Here is a 6,000-nt window from a genome sequence, read left to right as displayed (position 1 = left end):
AAATGGGGATCATTGCAGCACCATTTGCAACTCCTCAGATACTTAAGCATTTATTATCCAGGCTCAGGCTGAAAAGTGGCAGTTAATATTTGTGCCACACAAATGCTAGAAAATGATCATCTCCAATAAAAGACAATCAAACCATTGCCCTTTGACATTCATCATTAGTGAATCAACCCCTGTCAAAATCCTAGGATTATCATTGACCATAAACTGAACTGAACTAGCCATATAAATACAGTGGTTACAAGAACAAGTTAAAGGCTACGAATCCTCACCTCCTGTCTTCCCAAAGCCTGTCTCCCAACTGCAAGGCACAAGTTGGGAATGTGATGGAATACTCCCCATTTGTCTGGGTGACTGCAACTGCAATGACCCTGAGAAAACTTGACACTACCCAAGACAAAGTAGCTGAGTTGATTGGCACCACATCCACTACCTCCACCAGTAGCAGCAGTGTGTACCATTTTTAAATGCTCTGCAGAAATTCACCAAAGCTCCTTAGACAGTACCTTCCAAACCCATGATCACTCCAGGACAAGGGCTTCCGGTACATGGGAAAAACCATCTGCAAGTTCCCCTCCAAGCCACTCACCATCCTAACTTGGAAATATATTGCCATTCATTCAGTGTTGTTGGAGTCAAAATACTGAAATTCCCTCCCTAAATGCATTGTATGTCTACCAACAGCACGCGGACTGCGATGGTTCAAGAAGACTCCGCTCACCACCATTTTCTCAAGGGCAATAAATGCTGGCCAACCAGTGATGCACACATCCTATCAGTGATTAAAAACAAAAGTTCAAGTCCAAACTAGATGGATAGCTACTCTTTCAACCCAAAAATCATTTGGTACCTCACAAATCAGAAATCTGGCTGCTCCACAGTGATATTAGGTTGGTGGTAACCTTAATTGGCAGGAAGTAAAGTCTTAGAAAGCTGCTGGCCTTTCAGACTGGCAGTGTCAGAAGAAAGCAGTGACCACTGCCATGACTGTTGCCCCAAAAACAAAGAAATAATGTCTCCTTGACTTGAGGTAAGTCCTAGGAGTTTGAACGTGCCTAGCTGGGAAACCAACAAGGTAAATGAGTGGATAGAGGTTTAGTTTCAAGAGACAATGGGGGAGGAGTAACGGAGGGTTACAATTTAGAGGCAATAGCAAAAGAAAACCGCCAAAGAAGGTATGCCTCTCTTCCTGCCCAACATCAGCAGTGGAGCTATCTGGCCATACTTCTGCCTTTTCCTCCAGACTGAAAATGCAATAGAGATAGATTGAGACCCTTAAATGGCAGTTAATTGCTCACTATGGGCCTCAAATACTTAAGTGAGCTATCTGACACCCTACCCTCCCCCGTAATATGGGCAGGGGTAGGTGGGAAGGTGGAAGGCTGGGCACTGCCTATAGTTTATCAGCCCCTTCTTTAGATAAACCAACGGCTTATTTGAGCGGTGGATAGGTGAATGATGTGAGTCAATGCAGATGTTGTTGAAAAGATTTACAAAGCTAAGACCAGAAATATTTGGGCATCCATAGTGGGGTAAGGTGAACAGCTTTAACAGTTGTCTAACATCTTGAGATTCTTTCAGTTTTTTTGGGTAACTATAAGGCTGCAGGATGGGTAAGGTGATGGCACATGGTAGAGGAAAACATGTAGGTGGATCAAAAAAGAATCAGTGATCATAGGGAAAGTAATGTCAGAGGGATTCATAGCATTGTCTAAAGCAAAGACCAGGAGCCCAAATGGCTGTGTTGCCTATCCGGTGTCAGGGTTCAGGACATCTGCTCAAGAGGGAAGATGAATTTGCACTGGATTGCAGGCTACCTAACAGCAACCATGTTGTAGTGTGGAGCAAAAAAGGAAGAAATAATAGGAGCTTGTCGGAAAACCATGATGATAATCATGAGATTTGAAAGTGCATCTTGACTGGAAATTTCAGATGAACAAAGGTAGCATGAATGAGGAGTTCATGGGAATGTTCTCAGGATAATTTCTTAGAATTTTTGTAGTTGACCAGAGAACAGACTATACTAATCTTGGCATTGTGTAACAAACATGATTAATTAACGATCTCAGAAAATGTGCTGCTAGTAGCAGCGACCATAACACTTTCGAATTTTAAGTTCAGTTTGAGAGAGAATGAAATGGGCTCAAGATGATTTTTTTTAAATCTTAGTAGCAGCAATTAGGAGGGCATGAAAGCAGAGCTGGCTAAAGTGAATTGGCAAATTAGCTTAAATGATAAGTCAATAGAGATGCTGTGGCAGACATCTAAGGGGGATATTTCAGAATATGCAGAATGGTAAGTCATTCAAAGTTTGTGAGAAGATTTGTAGCTCGGGTGCTTGTTGCTGTGGTTCTGTTCGCCGAGCTGGAAGTTTTTGTTGCAAACGTTTTGTCCCCTGTCTAGGTGACATCCTCAGTGCTTGGGAGCCTCCTGTGAAGCACTTCTGTGGTGTTTCCTCCGGCATTTATAGTGGCCTGTTCCTGCCATTTCCGGTTGTCAGTTTCAGCTGTCCGCTGTAGTGGCCAGTATATTGGTAAGTCATTCTAGCGCGTAAGAAAAATTCCAAGGGATTGACACATCATCTGTGCCTGACCAGAAAGACTAACTATAGTATCAAACTTAAATAAAATGCACATTATTGTGCAAAGATACATCAGAAAATTGGGTAGAATATAAAAAATGGCTAAAAAATTAATCAGCGACATATAGAATATGAGAGAAAGATAGCACAAATATAAAAACAGATATTGAGAGTTTCTATATAATGCGTAACTTATTGGGATGGAAAGAAGATTGGCTAGCTAGTATGAATCAGAGAGTAGGCATAGGGGTGAAAGATTCAGGAGTAGGCAGGAATGTAGATTTAAATTACAATCAGAGCAGCCATGATCTTATTAAATGGCAGAGTAAGTTCAAGGGGCCAAATGGCCTACTCTTGCTCCTTGTTCATATATAAACAGGTTAGGTCTCTGTTCTTTCAATAAAAGAAGCTTGCGGTCGAACCTAATAAAAACATTTTGATAAGGTGGATAAAGAAAAAAAATTTCCTCTTGCAGAGAAGATCATAACGAGAAGTCATCAATACAAAGTAGTCACCAAGAAACCCAACAGGGGATTCAGAAGAAATTTCTTTATCCAGAGTGATGAGAATGTGGAACTCACTAGCACAGATTGGTTGAAGCAAATAATAAAGATGATTTAATGGCATAGTATATTGAGAGAAAGGAAAGAGGATTACAAGTTTAACTGAGGAAAGATGAGAGGGAACTTGTAGAGCCTAAATGTCAACTTAGACCGGGTGGACTGAATGGCCTGCTTCTGTACTGTATATTCTGTGTAAATTGGATCAATTCCATTGTAAATAAATATAAATAGGATATCAGTTATTCTAGCAATTAAAAGATGATTGTCTAATTACTTCTTTATTTGGAAGAAATAGTTGAATTGAAGAGATAGTGAGGAAAGAGATCAGTCTGAGACTGGTACAGTTGGGAAAAGGAGCAAGTCAAACAGTCAGGAACAAAAAAGAGAAGCAGGTAGGTCTGACCAATTAAACTGCAATTATCTCCATGCAAGAGACCTGACATGTAAGGCAGATGAACTCAGGGCATTGTGGAAACATGAGATTGGGATATCATAGCTATTACAGAAATGTGGCTTAGGGAAGGGCAGTACTGGCAGCTTGATGCTCCAGGGTATAGATGCTGCAGTAAGAATAGAAAGGGGGCAAGAGAGGAAGTGGAGTGGCAATTTTGATTAGGGATAATATTATGGCTGTACTTAGGGAGGATATTCCTGGGAGTATGTCGAGGGAAGTTATTTGGGTAGAACTGAAAAATAAGAAAGGAATGATCACCTTATTAGGATTGTACCATAGATCCCCCAATGGTCAGTGGAAAATTGAGAAACAAATTTGTAAGAGATCTCAGTTATCTCTAAGAATAAAAGGATGGTTAGGGTAGGGGATTTTAATTTTCCAAACATAGACTGGGATTGCCACAGTATCAAGGGCTTGGATGGAGAGGAATTTGTCGAGTCTGTACAAGAAAATGTTTTGATTTAGTACATGGATGTACTTACTAGAAAAGGTGCAACACTTGATCTCCTGTTGGGAAATAGGGCATGGCAGGTGACTGAGGTGTCATTGGAGGAGCACTTTGGGGCCAGTGACCATAATTCTATTAGTTTTAAAACAGTGATGGAACAGGATAGATCGAAACTAAAAGTTAAAGTTCTAAATTAGAGGAAGGCCAATTTTGACAGTATTAGTAAGAACTTTTAAAAATTGATTGGGAGCAGATCTTTGCAGGTAAAGGGATGGCTGGAAAATGGGAAGCCTTCAAAAATGAGATAATGAGAGTCCAGTCCTGTTAGGGTGAAGGGCAAGGCTGGTTGGTTGGGGAATGCTGGATGACTAGAGAAATTGAAGTTTTGGTCAAGAATAAGAAGCATGTGTCAGGTATAGACAACAGAGATTGAATGAATCTGTAGAAGAGTATAAAGGCAGTAGGAGTCTACTTAAAAGGGAAATCAGGAGGGCAAAAGGCAACATGAGACAGTTTTGGAAAATAGGGTTACGGAGAATCCAAAGGGATTCTACAAATACATTAAGGACATAAGAGTAACAAGGGAGAGAATAATGTTCAGCAAGGTCACCTATGTGTGAACCAGCAGGAGATGGGTGTGATACTAAATGAACATTTTGCATCAGTGCTTACTGTGGAGAAATATATGGAAGACCGAGAACATCGGGGAAAAACAGCGACATCTTGAAAAATGTCCATACAGAGGAGGTAGTGCTGGACATCTTAAAACACAGAAAGGCAGATAAATCCCTGGGACCTGATCTGGTGTACCCTAGAACTTTGTGGGAAGCTAGGGAAGTGATTGCTGGCCCTTTGCTGAGATATTTGTATCATCAATAGCCACAGGTGAGCTGCCAGAAGACTAACGAGGTGATATTATTTAAGAAAGGTGGTAGGGAAAAGCCAGGGAACTATAGACCAGTGAGCTTGACATCGGTGGTGGGCAAGTTGTTGGAGGGAATCCTAAGGGACAGGATGTACATGTATTTGTAAAGGCAAGGACTGATTAGGGATGGTCAGCATGGCTTTGTGTGAGTAATCTTTTCTCAAGAACTTGATTAAGTTTTTTTGAAGTATAACAAAGAGGATTAATGAGGGCAGAGCAGTGGATGCAGTCTACATGGACTTCAATAAGGTGTTTGACAAGGTTCCTCATGGCAGACTGGTTAGCAAGGTTAGGTCACAACGAATATAGGGAGAACTAACCATTTGGATACAGAACTGACTCAAAGGTAGAAGACAGAGGGTGATGGTGAAGGGTTGCTTTTCAGACTGAAGATTGGTGACTAGCAGTGTGTCACAAGGATCCATTGCTTTTTGTCATTTATATAAATTATTTGGATGTGAATATAGGAGGTGAACCTACAGTGAAGAAGGTTACCTCAGAGTACAGCAGGACCTGGATCAGATGGGTCAGTGGGCTGAGGAGTGGCAGATGGAGTTTAATTTAGATAAATGTGAGATGATTTATTTTGAAAAGGCAAATCAGGGCAGGACTTTTAAAAGGTTATAGAGATTTATAAAATCATAAGGGGCATGGATAGAGTGAATAGACAAGGTCTTTTCCCCCAGTTGGTAAGTCCAAAACTGGAGGGCATAGATTTAAGATGAGAGGGGAAAGATTTAAAAGGGACCTAAGAGGCAACTTTTTCACACAGAGGGTGGTGCGTGTATGGAATGAGCTGCCAGAGGATGTGGAGGAGGCTGGTACAATTACAACATTTAAAAGGTATCTGGATGGGTATATGAATAGGAAGGGTTGAGAAGGATATGGGCAAAATATTGGCAAATGGGACTAGATTTAAGATATCTTGTTGGACCAAAGAGTCTATTTCCATGCTGTATAGCTCTATGACTCTAAGTTTATTAAATTGGACTTTTTAGTTCTGCCCTTTCCCATTGGCACAGT

The sequence above is a fragment of the Chiloscyllium plagiosum genome, unplaced genomic scaffold, assembly GCF_037043375.1.
Source record: "Chiloscyllium plagiosum isolate Xiang-an unplaced genomic scaffold, Cpla_swu_hap1 HiC_scaffold_37, whole genome shotgun sequence".
NCBI lineage: Eukaryota > Metazoa > Chordata > Chondrichthyes > Orectolobiformes > Hemiscylliidae > Chiloscyllium > Chiloscyllium plagiosum.
The sequence above is the reverse complement of the archived record's forward strand: the minus strand, read 5'-3'. Positions refer to the sequence as shown.